This window comes from Pseudonaja textilis, chromosome 1 (assembly GCF_049901715.1).
Source record: "Pseudonaja textilis isolate UNSWEBS1 chromosome 1, rPseTex1.2, whole genome shotgun sequence".
Lineage (NCBI taxonomy): Eukaryota > Metazoa > Chordata > Lepidosauria > Squamata > Elapidae > Pseudonaja > Pseudonaja textilis.
The window spans coordinates 315,845,974-315,865,701 of record NC_141990.1 but is presented as its reverse complement, the minus strand read 5'-3'; the positions used below and the strand labels follow the sequence as shown (position 1 = coordinate 315,865,701).

Sequence of the window (19,728 nt, the reverse complement as noted above, 5' to 3'; positions counted from 1 at the left end):
TGGAGTAACACCTTTAACTCTTTCCCCTAACTTCACAATACTTAATATAACACTTAAATTATATTGAGATTCTGATTAGTGCATTCTAAAATTACATAAAAAAACTTTATGAGAAAAGCAAATAGGCTAAAATTACAAAATGTAAGCCTATAACCTGCCAGGAATACCATAAAAGAGCCAATTATTCTCTTTTAATGTACTACATTTTGCTGTCAAATGTGTCCCCAAATACTTGATCTTATTCGTGACTTGAATTTTCAATAGATCTGCCAGTTCTTCCTTTTGTCCTGATAACATATTCTTTGTCAAAATCTTTGTCTTGTCTTTGTTTATTTTCCAACCAGCCACCTTGCCATATGCCTCTATCTTTTCCAATAGTTTTGGTGCTGTTTCTAAAGGGTCTTTTAAGATAAAAACCAAATCATCCACAAAGTCTTGCAGCTTAAATTCTTCCTTTTCATTCCTTTTATACTCTTTTCATCTCTAATATTTCTGTTTAACACTTCCAAAGTTGACACAAATAGTAAAGGTGATAGTGGGCACCCTTGTCTTGTTCCTTTTCTTATGTAAATGGAATCTGTCCATTCTCCCTCTATCATTACCTTTGCCATTTGCTTGTAGTATATAGCTTCTATTCCTTGAATAAATTTTCTAGCAAAACCCATCTGTTCCAACAATAATAACATAAATCGCCAATTCACATTATCAAATGCCTTTTGTGCATCTAGAAATATCAAAGCCATTTGTTTTTCAGGATGTGCCTCATAGTATTCCAAGGTATCCAAAATTACTCTCATATTATCTTTAATTTGTCTCTTTGGCAGAAATCCATTTTGATCAGAATGAATAAAGTTATATAAATATTTTTTAAGTATTTCTGCCAATATTGAAGAAAAAAATTTATAATCTGCATTTAGTAGAGAGATAGGTCTATAGTTCTTAATTTGCAATGGATCAGCCTCCTCTTTTGGAATAAGTGTGCTATAGGCTTCTGACCATGATTTGGGTATCTTCTTCTTTAGCATAACTTCATTCATAACTTCTAGCAATGGGAGATTCAACAGTTCTTGTAATGTTTTATAAAATTCTGCCGGAAGTCCATCTGGGCCTGGTGCCTTTCCATTATTTTGCTTCTTAAGTGCTTCAGTTAACTCCATCATAGTTATATTGCTTTCTAACATTTTTTCAGTCTCTTTAGGTATCTTGGGTAAATTAGCATTCTGTAAATACTGCTTAACTCTTTCCTCATCAATATTCTCTTGCTTATATATTTTCCCATAAAAGTCTCAAATAATTTCCTTCTCTTTAACTGCCATAGCAAACTTGGCCTTGATCATCTATTAACTGCAATATTTTCCTTGATTTTTTCTCCTTTCTCAGTTTATATGCTAACCATCTACCTGGTATATTTGCATCTTCAAAGTAGTTCTGTTTAGCACCTCTGATTTTCTGTGCTAATTCCTCTTTCTCTATTTGACCCATTTTGTGTTTAATTATATCCATTTTTAGCTTAATGTCCTTTTTCTGTGACATTTTCTGTAGTTCTTTTCCAAGTCTTTTATACCCATCCTCTAGAGCCTTAGAAGCTTGCCTTTTCCTAGTATTCCTTTTCCTTGTATAATCTATTATCAAGCCTCTGGCATATGCCTTCATTGTATCCCATACATTCTGAATTGATGTATCTTCTTTTTTATTTTCTCTAAAGAAAAAAGGCCAATTCTTTTTCCATCCACTGTGTGAAGTCTTTTTCCTTTAAAATAGTATTATTTAATGTCCATCTTGATCTTCCTTTTTGTCCTTTCCATTTAATTGTCATTGGATTGTGGTCTGCCCAAGTACTGGTTTCAATATTTATTTCTTGAATATTAGATATTAATTCTGTTGACATCTGTATCATATCTATTCTGGACCATGATAAATGTCTATTTGAATAGAAGGTATATTGTTTAGCTTTAGCATTTCTTTCTCTCCGTGTATCTTTTAAATTTAATTCATCAACCATTTTAAAAAAGGATTTTGGGAGAGTCTTTCTGCTTTGCTTTGTTGTTGCTGCTGAATAGTCCAATTTATTGTCTACAATTCCATTAAAATCTCCCATCATAACTATATTGGCATAGTCCAGTTCAATTATTTTCATATACAATTTTTTGTAAAATTCTTCTTGTTTGTCATTTGGAGCATAGATTGCAATCAGGAGTGTTTTCATATTATTACCCCTTATTTCCACCATTAGTACTCTTCCATCTTCATCAGTATAAATCAATTTTGCTGGGGTGGTCTCTTTAATATATAAAACCACTCCTCTTTTCTTACATTGGGTCAAGGTGGTAAATATTTTCTCTAGTTTTGGCTGTACCAACAATTGTTCATATTATTTTTTAATATGTACTTCTTGTAGACAAATTTATATTAAATTTTAATTTCTCTAATTTATGAAAAGTTTTCCTTCTTTTGGTGGCTGAGTTAAGTCCATTTATATTAATTGTAATCAGTTTTTTCTTTTCCATGCTTATATTTTATAATTGGGTTTAACAGCTCTCGTAGATCTTGGTTCACGTTGTTCTTTGGCTCCCTCCTTTCCACCTACTGCTCCTTCTTCTTTTTCAGTCTCCATTTGACAGTCCTCTTGGATTCAATTAGTGAGATCTCTTTTTCTGCCTCTTCCTCTTTCCTTCCAAAAAATTCTGTATAAAATAATTCTGCTTTCTCAATTGAATCAATTCTATGTCTCTGTTCTTGCCATGTGAACATTAACCCTTCTGGAATCAGCCATCTATAATTCACCTCTTTTTAAAGTAGCATTTTAGTCAGGAATCAGTATTCTCTTCTCATCTTTCTCACTCTTCTAGGTATTTGTTTTAAGACCACAATCTCCTTGCCTTTGTATTTCAATGTTTTCTCTCTTGCCACTTGCAATATTTGCATTTTAATGGCTTTCTTTGTAAATCTAATATGAACTTCTCTTGGTAAGCTATTTCTCATCGCATATCTTGTAAAGACTCAATATACCTCTTCTATTCCATCCATCATCTTCTCTTCAGTTATTTCCAAAGCTTCAGCCAATATTTCTATCATTATCTCAGCTAGATTTTATCATTTTTCTTCCTCTATATTTTGAAATCTAAGATAAAATTCTGATCTGTCCATCTCCCATCTCAGCATACCACTTTTATCTTGTTCAACCACAGTTAATCTGCTATCAATGTCTCCAATCTTCTTGTCTCTTTGTTTATCTTCTTCAATTTTTTGTAATCTTTCGTCATACTTCGACATCATTTGTTGAATGTTCTCCACTTTTTCATCAGTTTTCTCTGTTCTTTGTTCAGTGTTCTCTATTCTCTTTTCAATAGTCTCTGATCTTGCTTTAATAACTTGGATTCCTTGCATAATCATCTGTAGAGTCACTTTTTCTTGTTCTTTTTCTTGCTTTAACATTGTCTGTATTGAACATTGTCCTCCACATGGTGGAGAGGCAGAAGTAGAAGTTGAGGATCCAGGAGCTGTAACTTTCCTACTCATTTTAAACAATTCAAAATCCTCAGGTTCTTCTAAACCTTAATCCAATTGTGAAGTAGCCAATTATAATTCAGAGTAAAAAATAAAAATGGCAAAGAGGAAAAAAACCCAATAGTGATAAAAAGGGGGTGGGGAGAAAATTTCTTCAGGTTCTTGTAAACCTTAATCCAATCAGTAATTAAATAAAGAAAAAGACTTAAAAAAGAGAGAAGGGGAAAAATTCTTCAAGTTCTTCAACACCTTAATCCAATTGAAGGGTCTCAAATATAAAAAAGTGCATAAACATGAATAGATTAAAAAACAAAAGATGCCAGGAAAGAAAAGAGAAAAGGATTTTAAGGCTTTCACTTTAAAATAAAAAGCAAACATGGAGATTGGACTTCCAAAAAAAAAAAGACAAAAACAAGCTCCAACCAGGCCAAAAACCCAAATAATTATTACAAGAATAAAGATTTTAAAAAAAGAAAAATACAGTAAAGCTGGTAAGGAGGGATAGCACAGCTTAGAAAAAATAAAAAGAGCACACTGCACTTTGTTTAGTTATCCAAGGCTTTTATTACAACTCTCTTCTCCAAAGACTTATCACCTTTTCTTTTCGTAAGCTTCAACATCAAGCTCCAATTGTTGATAGAAATCCAGAAGAACACCTGCAATAACACTCTCCCATGCTCTTCCCTCTATCTTATCTCATAGCAATGTCCTTGAAAAGGAGTCTCAGTTCTTTCTTTTTCAGCTTTCTCAGCTTCGTCTGGTCACAGGAAATAAAGCATTTTCTTTCTTTTTTTTAAAGTGAATTTTATTAATTTTCAATAAACAAACATGCACAAACAAAACACAAAACATAAAAACATAAAACTTCTTTTTGGAAAGTGGCCTAATCCCAGGTTATATCTTTTGGTACAGACATAAATCAAGTTCATGCATATACCATTTCATATCTTATTTACCATTCTATATTTTCTATATGGCTTCTCCCCTCTTTTCACTCTCTTAATTCTATTTTATTTATTTCATGTCAATTTAGATCATTATACTAATATCTTTTGTCCATTCTGTAATCATCTATTTTTCTTTTCTTATTAACACAATATTTCTCCTGTAATCACTAATTGAAGTATGATGCCTTTATATCTTTCCCCTAAATTTAACACTTAAAAAAATATATAATTCTCATTCTGATTCTGCTTAGCACATTCTAAAACTACCTACTACATTTTAAGATAGAAAAATAATAGATTTATAATATAACCCCCCCAATCTCTTAATCTCCACCCTCTTAATCTCCACTCTCTTCTGTAAACACAAACTATTTCATTTGTCCCTTTCTTCTTTTTAAACTTTCTCTTCCTGGGGTCTATCTTTTCCCTAGATTTAACACTTAAGATAATATATAATTTCCATTCTGATTCTGCTTAGTACATTCTACATACATTTTAAAATAAGAAAATAATACATTTATAATATAGTTGAAACAATAATCCAAAGCAAATTAAACTCTTTCATTAAATCTTAAACATTTTACATATTCCCTTTAATATTTTATTAAATCATATAATATTCCAATTTTCTAACTTTATTTCAAATACAATACTACAATACAATCTTGTGTGCTTTTGCAGAATCTCTTTTTAATTGTATTTTACCCTTTGTCTCTGAAAAATATCTTTTTTTTTTACATCTTGTTTCAAGCTTTTGTGACTTCTCTTCCCTTTTCCCCTTCCTTTCTTGTCCAATCTAGCCTTTTACTTCCCCCACCTCTTAGTCTCCACCCTCTTAATCTCTCCTCTCTGTTGTATTCCTCTTTTCTGTTTCTTTCTGGCATTGTATCGGTTTTTCACCTTATTTTCCCTTTTTTGGGTTGTTTTTTTAAATCTTGAATTCTCCATTCTATTTCCCCTCTTTCCTTTTTCTTCCTCAACTAAAGTTATTTGTTCATTAAAGATGGCTTCTTCTTCTTCATCCCAGCTTTCTTGTTGTTGTAATTCCTGGTAGGTAGAAATCGCCATTTCCCAAAAGTGAAAAACAGATCCAGAAGAGCCCTTCCCTTCTGGTTCCTCTACTCTTAACTTTTGAAATTCCATTTTCAATTCTTCAACAGATAATACCATTGTGAGATTTTTTAAACTGCCCAAAAGTTATTAATCTTTCAAAAAATAATTTTCAAAAGTCCCAAAGTCACCAAGCAACCCTAATCAACACAAGCTGTTTCATTTAGCACTTTCTTCTTTTTATACTTTCTCTTCTTGGGGTAGAAAGTTCCAAAATGTATTTTTTAGAAGTCTTATTACAGTTTGTTTCTGGTCTTACAAGCTCCAAGCAATCTCCTCCGGCAAAGTCTTAATATAAGTTCTTTATCTCTCCCTTCCCACTTATAGGAAAAAAAAAATTTTTTTTTGATTCCAGTGTTCAAAAATCTTTAATACCCCCTTGGTTTTATTTTTCAAATTTAATTACCTTCTGTTGCCAAGACAGGTTTTTCTGATTTCCTTCTGCTATTTCCATAGGGAAGGAAAGTGAGAAAAAAAAACCTTTCCCTTTTAACTTTCTTCCACCGCTTTTACGATCTTCTTAGGGAACAATGTATCTTTAAAAAAAGTTGAATTTCCAGGGTATTTAGATGTTACTTGTTATCCCAGTTCAGCCAAAAACTTTCACTTTCTCTGCTTCCTCCTGCACAGTCTTTTCCGGGTGAAAGTTTCTTTGTGGTGGCCATTGCTGACCGCCGCTCCACCGCTTTTGGAGAAAGGAGTTGAGACAGCTGAGGAGGGGGTTGCGATCCTGCCGAACCCCTGTTGGGCCTCCTCTATCTTCAGTCACCTCTATGGGGTGACTATTAACCCCCAAATCCAGCTGGATCAGGGGCATGCCAGCGGCGAGCGTGACAGGAACCATGCACGATCGTGGATTCCTGCCACCGCCGAAGCCTTTCAAGCTGGAAGGGCAGGAAATAAAGCATTTTCAAGCCTCTAGTTGGCAGTGTTACAAAGTTTCTTTGCTCTCACTTTCCTCCTCCTTTCCCAAGCAAAACGTAATAAAAATTACCAAAAAAAGAGGAAAGAAATATTAAAAAAGGGGAAGTAGCTAAGTAACTAAAGGGATTCTCTAGCCTAAAATATTACAAAATCAAAAGGGAGAAGAAAAGATAGGTATAAATAAGAAAAGAACCAGTCCAGTTTCAAAAATACAAAATCACGTATAGAAATCCAGCAAAAAGGGGAAAAAAAACCTTACTTTGACACTTCCGTTTAAAATCACAACTTAATCACTTCTGTCAAAACTTTTACAGATTCTTTCTTTTCCTTAGGGTGTCCTTTCAAGTCTTAGAATAAAAAAGTTCTCACCAAACCGGCGCACTTTCTCTTTCTGCTCTCTTCCATTTCGGAGCTTTCCCAACTTCAGCAGCTTTAATGGCTGCCTCTTTGCCGCTGGCAAGAAGAGCTTCTCCTGGATCTACTAGGGACTTTGCAGGGTCCCTGGGATTGACAGGATGCACTCTTCACTTTCACTGTCTCTTCAGACAGTGGATCTTCTTTAGATCTGATAGGATCATCCAGGAGCAAAGATATTGGCAGCAATCTCAGACCTCCAAGATCGCATGCTGTATCGTCGCAACGCCAGCTCCGCCCTCCTACTGTTCCTTTTTTATTCATACCCATTTCATGTATTAATATTTATGTTACTTATATCTGTTATCTAATACATGCTGGACAAATAAACTAAATAAAATAAAAATACATAAATACAATTAATCTGGACAGGAGGTCTTGGTTAGAAGCTGAAACAAAAGCTCAATTCTTTTCCAGCATCCAGGAATTGGATACTGTCCAGTGTCCAGAAATACAAGTTGCCTCCAGAAGTTGTGAATGTTACCAACACTGGAAGTTTTAAAAAATATCTTGGATAACCATTTGTCTGAAGGGGTGTAGGGTTTCCTGCATAGGCAGGGGATTGGACTAGAAGACCTCCAAGGTCCCTTCCAACTCTGTTATTCTATTCTATGTTGGAATTGCACAAAAAACTCTCAGTATTGGACTCAGCAGGGCTGACAGTCTTTCATATATAGATTCTGGGACTCCCACTGAAGAAGCTACTCCAAGAGAGAACCAAATTAATTAGGGTGCTAGTAGAGCCATGGGGAAGGATTATAACCATTGCAGCCAAGTGAAGAAGGAAAGGACTTTAGAAGGTAGAAAAAGTCCTTGGATGTGAAAAGAGACACTTTTCTCCTTTCTCACAAAGTCATACAAGTTTCATTAAGAAACATCTAAGGACTCAAACCAGTGAAACTTGGGACTTCTGACTCCAACAATACACACACACACACACACACACACACACACACACACACACACACACACACACACACAAAGGCAAATCCAACAACATGACCTTTTCTGAAAATTTCCCCAATGATTTTTCTCATGATAGACTCATACCCAAGAGCTACCAGCAGTTCCTGGCTGTGGTATATGCAATCAGAGAGGTCAACAAGGATCTAGTTCTCCTCCCCAATATCACCCTCGGCTTCCAAATTTCCGACAATCACAAGATTGAGAGAAGTATTTCAATAATCAGCCTCTCACTGCTCTCCACACGAGGACGAATGATTCCAGGTTATAAATGTGACAGGCATGATACTCTGTTCTCTGTAATTGGAGGCTTCATCCCCAAATCTTCAAGGCAGATGGCCTCCATCTTCAACATCTACAAAGTCCCACAGGTAAGGGGATCCAATGATGCATCAGCGATAGACAAAGGCAAACAAGAGAAACACATGGAGAAACCAAAGATGTTTACTGGATCACATCACAAATATGTGACTTAAAGAATCCACATGACATTTAAATTTATATTTATGTTTGATGTGTCAAGATCATTTTTATATAACATTACAATCACTTAAATATAAGCCAGTAGTGGGCTGCAGCTGCCAAAAAGCCAACACAGTTCTAGACTACATAAACAGTGGGATAGAATAAAGATCGCATGAAGTGTTAATACTGCTTTATAATGCCTTGGTAAGACCACACTTCGAATACTGTATTCAGTTTTGGTTGCCACGGTGTAAAAAAGTGGTTGAGATTCTCGAAAGAGTGCACAGAAGAGCAACAAAGAGGATTAGGGGATTGGAGTCTAAAACATATAAAGAACGGTTGCAGGAATTGGGCCTGGCTAGTCTAATGAAAAGAATGACTAGGGGTAAAATGGTAGCAGTCTTCCAATATCTCAGGAGTTGCCACAAAGAAGAGGGAGTCAAGCTATTCTCCAAAGCACCTGAGGGCAGGACAAGAAGCAATGGATGGAAACTAATCAAGGAGAAAAACAACTTGGAACTAAGGAGGAATTTCCTGGCAGTAAGCACAATTTATCAGTGGAACAATTTGCCTCCAGAAATTGTGAATGCTCCAGCACTGGAAATTTTTAAGAAGAGATTGGACAACCATTTCTCTGAAATGAAAGGTTTCCTGCCTAGGCAGGGGGTTGGACTAGAAGATCTCCAAGGTCCCTTCCAACTCTGTTATTCTATTCTATTTCTTAAATGTTGACCATGCCAAGAGGAATTCTTTATCACAGATAACAGATAATCAGAGTTGGAAGGGACATTGTAGGTCATCTAGTCCAACTCCCCACTACCCAAGCAAGAGACCCTACACCATTTCTGACAAAAGATAGTCCAATCTCTTCTTGAAAGTCTCAAGTGATGGTGCTCCCACAATGTCTGAGGGAAAGCTGTTCCATTGGTTGATTGTTCTCACTGTCAGAAAGTTCCTCCTTATTTCCAGGTTAAAATTTTCTTCCCCAAACCCCAAAAACTTTAACTTTAGACTGTCTACTATTGACCTCACCCCTTTCCTAAGAGGTCTGTAGGGGGGTGCATAAGTGCATCAACGTGCCTACCATCCCTGTCCTATTGTTTCTTTTATATTTCTTGTATATTTTTATATGTATCCATGTATTCATAACTATGTTTTTACTTATATCTATTATCTTGTAAGCAATTGACAAAAATAAATAAATAAATAAAAATCTCTCCTTGTTCAGTTTCCATCCATTATTCCTTGTCTGGCCTAAAGGTGCTTCAGAAAATAGCTTGACCCCTTCCTCCCTCAAATTTTGGAAGACCGCTATCGTGTCTCTCCTGGTCCTTCGCTTTACTAGACTAGCCAAGCCCAGTTCCTGCAACCGTTCATTGTATGTTTTAACCTCCAGTCCCCTAATCATCCTGGTTGCTCTTCTCTTCTCTGTACTTTTTCTAGAGTCTTTTTTATAATGTGGTGACCAAAACTGGATGCAGTACTCTAGGTGTGGTCTTACTAAGGCTTTATAGAGTGGTATTAGTACTTCCCTTGATCTTGATTTTATTCCTCTGTTAATATAACTTAGGATTGCATTGGCTTTTTTGACTGCTGCTGCACACAGCTGGCTCCTATTTAGCTGGTTGTCCACTAGGACTCCAAGATTCCTCTCACAGTTACTGCTATTGAACCTGGTTCCACCCAGTCTATATGTGTACTTTTGGTTTTTCTTGCCTAAGTGTAGGACTTTATTTTTCTCTACATTGAATTTCATTTTGTTAGATATGGCCCAGTGTTCTAGTCTGTCAAGATCCATCTAAACCTTGAGCCTATCTTCTTGTGCCTATCTTTATGTGGCCTATCTTGAGCCTTTCTTGAGTCTATTGTAAGGCATCTAGAAAGTATCCATGATATCAATCACACCGAGACGTTATCTTTCCAATTGATTTATTAGAAATAGATCTGGCATGTCAAAAGCAATTTCTCAAGTGAAAGTTTTTTCGTGCGTTACACAGAATCCACCTTTTCTCCTCCCTTTTCTCCTCCCATTTCTACACTTCATAACTCACAAGAACCAATTAACTGCAACTGGAAATTCTTAATCCAACATACAGAATAACCTTGAACTTTTCAACTCCTCTAACTCTCAAAAAAAATGTGGCAGCTGAATTTCAAAGCTGACACCTATCATTATGGAGAAGTTGTTGCCTAATTAATGAATACTTCATACATTGTAGCCACCCTTTCAGTGCAGTTTATTCACTGTGGATGGTTTGTTTCCTTTTCTTCTGACTATAACCAAGCAAAATTTGTAACTTTGCACTCTTCCTAAAAAGGCAGAAACTGAAGCTTGCCACTCAGAGTGAATCAGACTGACTAATGGGGCCATCAACCATACAATGGTGACCCCTTAAGTCACCATAAAATTTTACTTTGTCTTTGAAAGAAGACTCTCACTTTCTCCAGCTTGGTGTTGGCTTTGAGTTCTCTCATGGAGAGAGATCAGCTCATCCTTCCTTCTTCCGGATTAATCCCAAGGAATCCCCTCAGTATGTGGGTTTAGTTCAACTTCTTCTCTACTTCCAGTGGAACTGGGTTGGGCTTGTGACCCCTAAAAGTGACAGCGGGGAACATTTCATCTCATCTCTAATGCCAATGCTCAGGGAGAAGGAGATCTGTGTGGCCTTCACTGAAATATTGAAACCGGATAATTTTCCCGATACATGGAATACATTTCATCTTTTTTTAAAAAACTGTTGTCAAACTGAAGTGATTGTTCTCTTTGGAGACCCTCATACTAATGCAAATGTACAGTCCGCTCTGCATTTTTATGTAACGTCCACAAAGTCAGTGCCTCAGAAAGTTTGGATCCTAACTTCCCAATGGAAACACAATGTGGTGGCAGCTAAAGATGCATTGCCGGTTATAAAGCCCTTCCATGGGTCTTTGCAGTTAAGGGACCACACAGGGGATATCTCAGAATTTAGAGATTTTCTTCTATCTTTAGACCCTTTTAACCCAGAAGGGGACAATTTTCTCCCACAGTGGTGGGAAAAGGTCTTTGACTGCAAGATCCAGAAACCAGGAAGGATCATTCCAAAGAAGAAATGTACAGGAAAGGAGAATGTACAAAATGTGCCCACTCACATTTTTGAAATCAGCATGACAAGTGCAAGTTACAACATCTACAATGCCATTTTTGCTCTGGCACATGCGTTGCATGCAATGTATGGATCAGGAGTGAGACAAGCCCTGATGAGGCTTGGAAAGGTGATCTCAAATGTCTATTCATGGCAGGTAATCTTTGTGAGTTTTTATTTAGTCCATAAAGTTTTAGTGTCATGCCCCTGTTGGAATCTGATTCTGAGGGGGTAGTCAAGCAGCTGATAGGGAGTGGGAGTGTGATTCTGGAGGCTGTAGAAGAAAGTGGGGAAGGGCACAGTCGGGCTGGGCCTTCAAAGGAAGACCCAAGGCCACCTTCTCTTCATTCTAGGGAGAACAGAGAAGGGAGCAAAGTGAGTTACATGGGTTATGGGGGAGAAAAGGGGCCTGATTCCCCTCATTAGCTGCACCTGGGAAAACAGGGTTTAAAAAGGATGTTTGCGCACAGCACCTTGCTGGAAGCAAAGCATGCATTGTCTTTGTTTTCAAGTCCTATCTGGGTTCTGGCGTCCTCCCAAATGTGTATGTTTTGTTATCTTTTTCAATTCCTTATCCTGCCTTGTCTCGTTAATTGCTGCAGTGTGGTTTGTGTTGTTTTTTTATTTATAATCTATATGTACTTTGGGTTCAGATGGAATTTCTTTTCTTTAAAAACTGTTCTTGGGAGAGGTTTTTTTTCCAGTCGATGATAACTGGACACTGGGGGCCAAGTTGGAGGCATTAAAGGGACTTTACCTACTTTTGTGACTTGGCTGCTTTTGTGCCATGCCCCTTTTGGTCATCACACTTAGATACTCTCTATGTATTTCTGGAATTTACTGACTCAATATCTGTATGCTACCATATCAATGTATCTCAGAACAGATCAGGGTACCATTTTAAAACAGTATAATGGCATGAAATAAGTACCATTGAGTCCAAAATTTACTAAGAAAAGCAGCTGTTAAATAAGTTTGACCCTTTTATGACATTTTTGCCACAGTTGTTGAGTTGTGGTCATTAAATGAATCTGGCTTCCCCTACTGGTTTGCTTGTCATAAGCCAGCTGGGATGGTTACAAATGGGGATTTCATGACTCCAGAACAGTGAAACTATTATAAATACATGCAAGTTGTCAATTGCCCCATTTTTGATCACATAACCACAGAGATACTTCAATGGTCGTAAGTGCAAAAACTGGTAATAAGTCATTTTGTTTGGTGGTGATGTCATTTCAAATGGTCAGTGAACAAATGGTCGTAAGTCAAGAACTACCTGACTTTGTAATAACATTGGTTAAAAGGTAATTATAGGATGGAGAGATGGATATATACATGGATATAACACCATCACTCTACTAAAAAAATAATTCCCTCAACACTGTCGAACTATTTACTAAGTCTGCATTAATATTATTATTAATCCCCTCATCCTTCCTTTCACCTATCTCCCCCCACTTATGACTGTGTGACTGTAACCTTGTTCCTTGTATCCTAAGGCTTTTTATTGACTGTTTCCTAGTATGTGTGGTGGTCTGGCACTTGAAATGAGACGCAGGGAAACGTCTGAGCAAATGCCAGCCCCGAGTAAACCCAGGTGCCAGCTTTTATTGAGAACCAAAATGCATATACAGAAAACAAGTGACCTCAACAGGATGTTATCTCCACAGGATATACAGGATGAGAATATACAGCTGCGGAAATTCCCATGGGAATATCTCCCCTGTTTGCCATGAACCCTCACATACATTCCTGGTCTCTGAGCTTGCAGATCACAACAGGACCAAACGTCCATCATAAAAGCACTACTGCCCCCACGAGGAGCGTTTGTAAAGCCCCCAGATCTTATGCAAAGCTATACGAGGACTTGCAGAATAAAATATATTACCACATTCCCTCCTTTTTTATTTATTCAAAGATAGGGGGTGTTTTAGTGGCATAATACACAGTTCCCTCGCGACTTTGTCTCGTACGCTGAAAAACTGAGGTACATATTTGAAATAGATTAGGAATACATTGAATACAGCAACACAACAGAATAAGTATAATAACAATTGTCACAACTAACTGAAGCAATAAACGTAACCATGAGCTGTCAGGAAGCCAATCCCATAGCAAAGCCCAAGGTGACTTATCAAAGCCATCTTTTCCTGCTTCGTGTTCAGCTATGCGGTCTTCCATATCATGAACAGTTCTTGTAATGTTAGGCTCATAATTATGTATAAAAATACAACAATGTGAATGAATTAAGGCACAAACTCCTCCTTTGGCAGCTAACATTATGTCTAAAGCATAACGATTTTGTAAAGTAATTTGGCGAATTTCAGACACTTCTTCATTTAACATCTTAATGCTCTTAACAGTATTATTAAACATAGCAACAGTGAAATTATTTAAAATATGCAGATCCCGATAATTCATAGCCACCCCCAAAGGTGGTAATGCCGCCCTGGAAAGTTGAGTTAACCACCACCCTCCCGTGGTGAGACCCGAATCCACCTCCCTCCTGTTACGAATCCGGGCCTTGGGCAGTTGGTCTAACTTATAAATTACTGGGATGACATGCCCAATCGTACACACCCCAGACCAATCCTTTGGCCATTGTTGATAGGCAGTATCCCCACATAGCAACCATAACCCATCCGGAAGAGGAAAGTATTTTAAATGCTTATGATAGGTATTATTGGAGGCCTCACTTTCCCAACTCCACATTAACCACATCCAAGTACAGAGAACATATGCCCCATGACCAATGTCAGGCCTCTTAGTGACTGTCTGATTTATGCAACAATCCAATTTAGTCCTTAACGCTTTGTCCAAGGAGGATGATGTCTGAATCACCCCATTACATCCATCCACCGTATTATCCCTGGCAACACAAGACATACATCCTCCTTCCAAAGGGATCACCTTCTTACAGAGCGTGGTATTTCCCAGCAAAATAGATTGAATCCCTACAGGGGGGCGGTAATAACAAACCGATGCTTTGGTAGTGAAAGCTACCTTTGTTGTGAACAATGTTTGATTCCACTCTTCGGGGTCTGGACCCCAGTGAAGCCAATGTTTAAAATCATTATAATCTAAATTAGCACTGGTTCGCTCATTCAAAGGAACACCATGTAACAAAACTCCACCTTTCCCAGACCCAGGCACATGCATACAAAGCCAACAATTAGTTACATTTAAACCCTTAGCCGCCATCCGAATGTCCTTGATGTAGGAATTTTCTTTCCATAAATTATCACCAAGGTCTCTAGTTTTTGAGATAATAGCAGTTCTCCGCCTCCGTATTAGAGTCCGTGGAGGCATAAGACGAATGGAAAGAGAGTCTGTGTAAGGTAACTTAGGCAACTCCAATTGACACCAATACTGTCCATAGTCTGAAACAGAAACATTAAACAGAGTTGTAGCACAGGCTGAAGATATAATATCCTTATCAGGTCCCGAATAAAGAATGTCTTGACCCTTATGCCAGGACCAATATGCTGGAAAAATCAAAGGATGCCGCTGTTTGCAGATCAATTTAGTCCGATTCCCTAAAGGAACCTGCTGCATACAAGTTGGCAATCTCAGATAAGCAGTCATCTTTTTCCAGCCTTCACAGCGCCACGCCTGGACTGCTGGCATCAAGAGAATCAGGAACCACAGGAACGCCATCCTGCTCCTCCGAAACCTCCTTCACTGGCACCTGCGAAGGCGCCTGCGAATGATCAGGCCGAACGCATCGACCAGGAACCCAACGAATTTGACCAAGATGTTCTACTGCTGCATAACCACGTCCCCACATAATCAGCTCAGCGGGAACCCATGCCGGATCCGGAAGGAATCGCACCAACACTCGAGGCCTCACTGCATCTGTAGAAGGAGAAGAAAAATGCCTGCTGGCCGCACTCGCAGGGGGTTACCAGACAAATTTAAAAATTTAAAGTATACAAGGCTAGATTTAAATGATCTTGAATTGCGGAAGCCCCAGGAGCTTCCCTCCTTTTTATTTAATTTAGCTAACATGTTCTTGAGCGTGCCATTATAACGCTCCACAATAGCCTGTCCTGTGGAATTGTATGGAATTCCAAATTTATGTTCCACGGACCACTGTTTGCAAAACTGATCAAAGGCTGTGCTCCGATAAGCCGCACCATTGTCTGTTTTTAAAGTTTGAGGCGTACCAGCAACTGAAAATGTCTTAATGCAATGATTGATGACATGTTTAACCGCTTCACCTCTTTGAGGAGTAGCCATTAGGAATCCTGAGTAAGTATCCACAGTCACATGTATATACTTCCAAGGTGCAAATGATGGATACTGAGTAACATCCATTTGCCAAATCATTGAGGGTTTCAACCCCCTGGGGTTGACTCCCATAAGGATAGCCGTGCCCTGCTTTGAACAAGTTGGACATTGCTGAATTATGGCAGCAGCTTCTGCAGCAGTAAGCTTGAATTGATGTGCCAACGCTTTAGCATTTTGATGAAAATAACTATGGCTGTCCCATGGCTGGACAGTGAGAACTGAAGTTACAGCACTGTCAGCTTTGGCATTGCCTTGTGATAAAATTCCAGGCAAATTACTATGGCTGAGAATATGGGCAACAAAACACACATTCGCACGCTGCTCCAAACATCCTTGCAACAACAAAAGCAAACGTAAAATATTGGGTGATATTCCAGGAGACAAATAAGAACCTGCTACAAAGGGTAACAAATTATATACATACAAAGAATCCACTATTAGATTAAAATCCTGATTTTGAAAATTTTGAAAAGCCAAAACTACAGCAGCAAGTTCTGCCTGCTGGGCAGACTTCTGCTCTGATGTCACTTTTGTATGCCAAATTCCAAATTTATCTTTCCAAACACAAGCACCAAAAACTTTCCCTCCATCAGTAAAGACTGTAGGAGCATCTGATTCCCTGTGGAAGGACAGTCCATGCATATCACTTAGCGGGCTGCCCCTGATTTATACTCAAAATAGTAAAAGCAAACAAATCTACATCTTCAGGGTGCAGAGGAATGGAGAAGAAAGCATCTTGCAAATCTAACACTCTTATGTTCCATCCATCAGGTATTAAATTAGGATTAGGTGTCCCACACTGTAGTGGGCCCATTGGCTTTAAGATTGAATTTATCCCCCTCAGGTCATGAAGAAATCTCAATTTTCCAGATTTCTTCTTGATAACAAAGACTGGAGAATTATAAGGACTAGTAGTAGTCACTATATGTCCCTTTTCCAATTGTTGTTGAACTAATTCATGTAAATGAACTAATTTCTCACTAGTCAAAGGCCATTGATCTATCCACACTGGCTCCTGCTGGAGTAACTGTAATTTTAATAACTCCACAGGTGGGTGTTCAGTCATCATGAATGACAACTGTTGTATCAAACTGTTGCATCAAATCTCTGCCCCACAAATTAACGTGAAGGCGCAAAACAATCGGTTGGAAATGTGCAATAGCACTTCCCTGCTTTGTTTTGGCAGAAAGAATCCTCCTACTAACCCGTGCGTCTTGAAGTCCTCCGACTCCTCGAACAGACGGTGTAGGATCTGTCGGCCACTCCCTAGGCCATTCACTTTCACTAATCACCGAGACATCTGCTCCAGTGTCCAGCAATCCAATAAACTGTCTGCCTTCAACCAAAAGAGTTAATTTTGGTTTCTGATCAGCCTTGACATTTTGCATGATGGAAAACACACTAGACTCACTAAACGTATCTGTAGATCCAAATCCACCCTGGTGAATTCTATCTGATTCCCCCAAAGACAGATATGGCAAAACTAAAAGCTGTGCAAAACAATCCCCTTTTTTCAAAGATTGAGGAACAGGTGAATGAACTTGAATTTTGATCTGACCCTCATAATCCGAATCAATAACCCCAGGAACCACAAACAATTTATGCTTATGAGCTGATGATCTAGGAAGAAGAAGACCCACAGAAGCCGGAGGCAACGGTCCATAGAAATCCGTTGACCCTAAACAAACTACATGTGGATATCCCAATTCCAAATCCTCAGCTAATGGAAGATCAATTCCTGCTGAACCTTTTGTAGCTGGTGACCATATTTGATTCCTACCTCTCTCTGGTGGCTCCAACCCTTCGGACATTACTTCACTCTTTAGAGTAGGGAGAATGCCCTGATCCCTGCTTCCTAGTTTTTTTCCTTCAGAATGAAGTCTGCACTGATTTGCCCAATGGTATCCTTTCTTACATTTCGGACACACTGATTTGGGACGAACACCCTGTCCTAATAATCTCCTTTTTTGCTGACTCTGACCCCCTCCAGGAGCCCGACATTGCGCTTTAAAATGTCCAGGCTTCCCACAATTGAAACAAGTTCCTTTTTTAGCATTTCCTGCCTGCAGAGCCAGAGCTAAAGTTTCCATGTTAAAAGTCTGACTCCCTACCTTTCTACATGCGTTAATTAAATCGGCGATCTCTCGCTCTCCACTCGCAATAAGTGGATTCAGAATCTTTCTGCAATCTGCGTTTGCCTGTTCTACTGCTAACTTCAAAAGCAATTCGTTTCGGGCAAATTGATTGTCAATTTGCCTTTCAATAGCCACTTTCAATCTGCTAATGAAATTTTCATAGGGTTCATTGTTCCCTTGTTTGATGTTAGTAAAGGTCTTCTCACCACCTTCGCCATCAGGGAGAGCCCCTATGGCTTGTAAAATTAATTGTGGGAGAAGAACGAACCCCTCTTCAGGCATTCCATCTCTCTGTTGTTCTACTGTTGTATAATTACCAGCTCCATAAAGCTGATCTGCGGTGACATTTGCTGTTCCCCTCTGAACTGCCAGCTGTCTCCATTTCTGATCTAACACCAAAAATTGAGCTGGGGTTAGAATCATATTTAACAGAGCTTTCCAGTCAGCTGGAATCATTTTATTTCCATAACCAACTGCTTCTAGCAATGCCTGAGCAAATGGCGATCTAACACCATATTCTTTCACTGCTTGCTTAATTTCCTTTAAAACACTGAGAGGCAGAGGCTTCCATACTCTCTGCGGATTTAAAGCAGCGTCCATGCCAATTTCTATTGGGTTAAGTTGAATCTCCACTCCAAATTCTACCAAATCATCTCCTGATAATTCCCCTCTATTTGTTGCTTCCTGAATAGCTGCAGTAACTGCATCTAGTTGAACTCTTAAAGGCAAACTCTTATCTTCTGACAAAGTGTTTTCAGTGCCTGACAGTCCTCTGGATTTATCTGGAGGTGCTGTCGGTGGCAATAAACGTACCGCATGGTAAGGCGGCAAACCTTCTTCGGGGGGTGCTAGGAGCGGTTGTTCATGAGTAGCTAATGCATCCATAACCACCCTCCAGGTTAACAAAATTGAAGAAGGGGCACGAGGCTCCTCGTGCAAAAATTTCCCTATCTTTTTCCAGGACTCTACTTTAATACTACCTCCCTCTGGATATGACTGAATATGTTTCCAAATATACTGTAATAAGTCCTCAATTTCTTTCTTTCCTACTTCATGTCCTCTACTATGAACTCCAAACTTAAACCTATTCCAAGTGATCTCTCTCAATTCCCTGAGGTGCTTTGTCTGAGCCTTCGAGAGATCTCCCCCCATACTCATGAAAAGAATCTATCTCCGTCTAGCGAAGAAGATGAGGGCCCAGTCGACGTCCGCGACGATGAGTATAGGATGCAGGAAACGTATAGCCTTTCAAAGCTATCACGTCGGAACGTATAGCTCTTCCAAACTATCACGTCGAAACGTATAGCCTTTCAAACTATCACGTCGGGGTCACCACTTGTGGTGGTCTGGCACTTGAAATGAGACGCAGGGAAATGTCTGAGCAAATGCCAGCCCCGAGTAAACCCAGGTACCAGCTTTTATTGAGAACCAAAATGCATATACAGAAAACAAGTGACCTCAACAGGATGTTATCTCCACAGGATATACAGGATGAGAATATACAGCTGCGGAAATTCCCATGGGAATATCTCCCCTGTTTGCCATGAACCCCCACATACATTCCTGGTCTCTGAGCTTGCAGATCACAACAGGACCAAACGTCCATCATAAAAGCACTACTGCCCCCATGAGGAGCGTTTGTAAAGTCCCCAGATCTTATGCAAAGCTATACGAGGACTTGCAGAATAAAATATATTACCACAAGTATGATTTGATTTCTTATGACTATTATTAAGTGTTATACCTTATGAGTTGTGACAAATGTATCTTTTCTTTTATGTACATTGAGAGCATTTGCATCAAGACAAATTCCTTGTGTGTCCAATCACACTTGGCCAATAAAGAATTCTA

The 19,728-nt window shown here is 38.6% G+C and overlaps 1 protein-coding gene across 1 annotated transcript in view; it reads left to right on the top strand.

The window, feature by feature from the left end:
* The window catches only part of LOC148128328 (vomeronasal type-2 receptor 26-like), a 343,174-nt gene that overhangs the window by 19,668 nt on the left and 303,778 nt on the right, over positions 1-19,728 (top strand). The window lies entirely within an intron of this gene.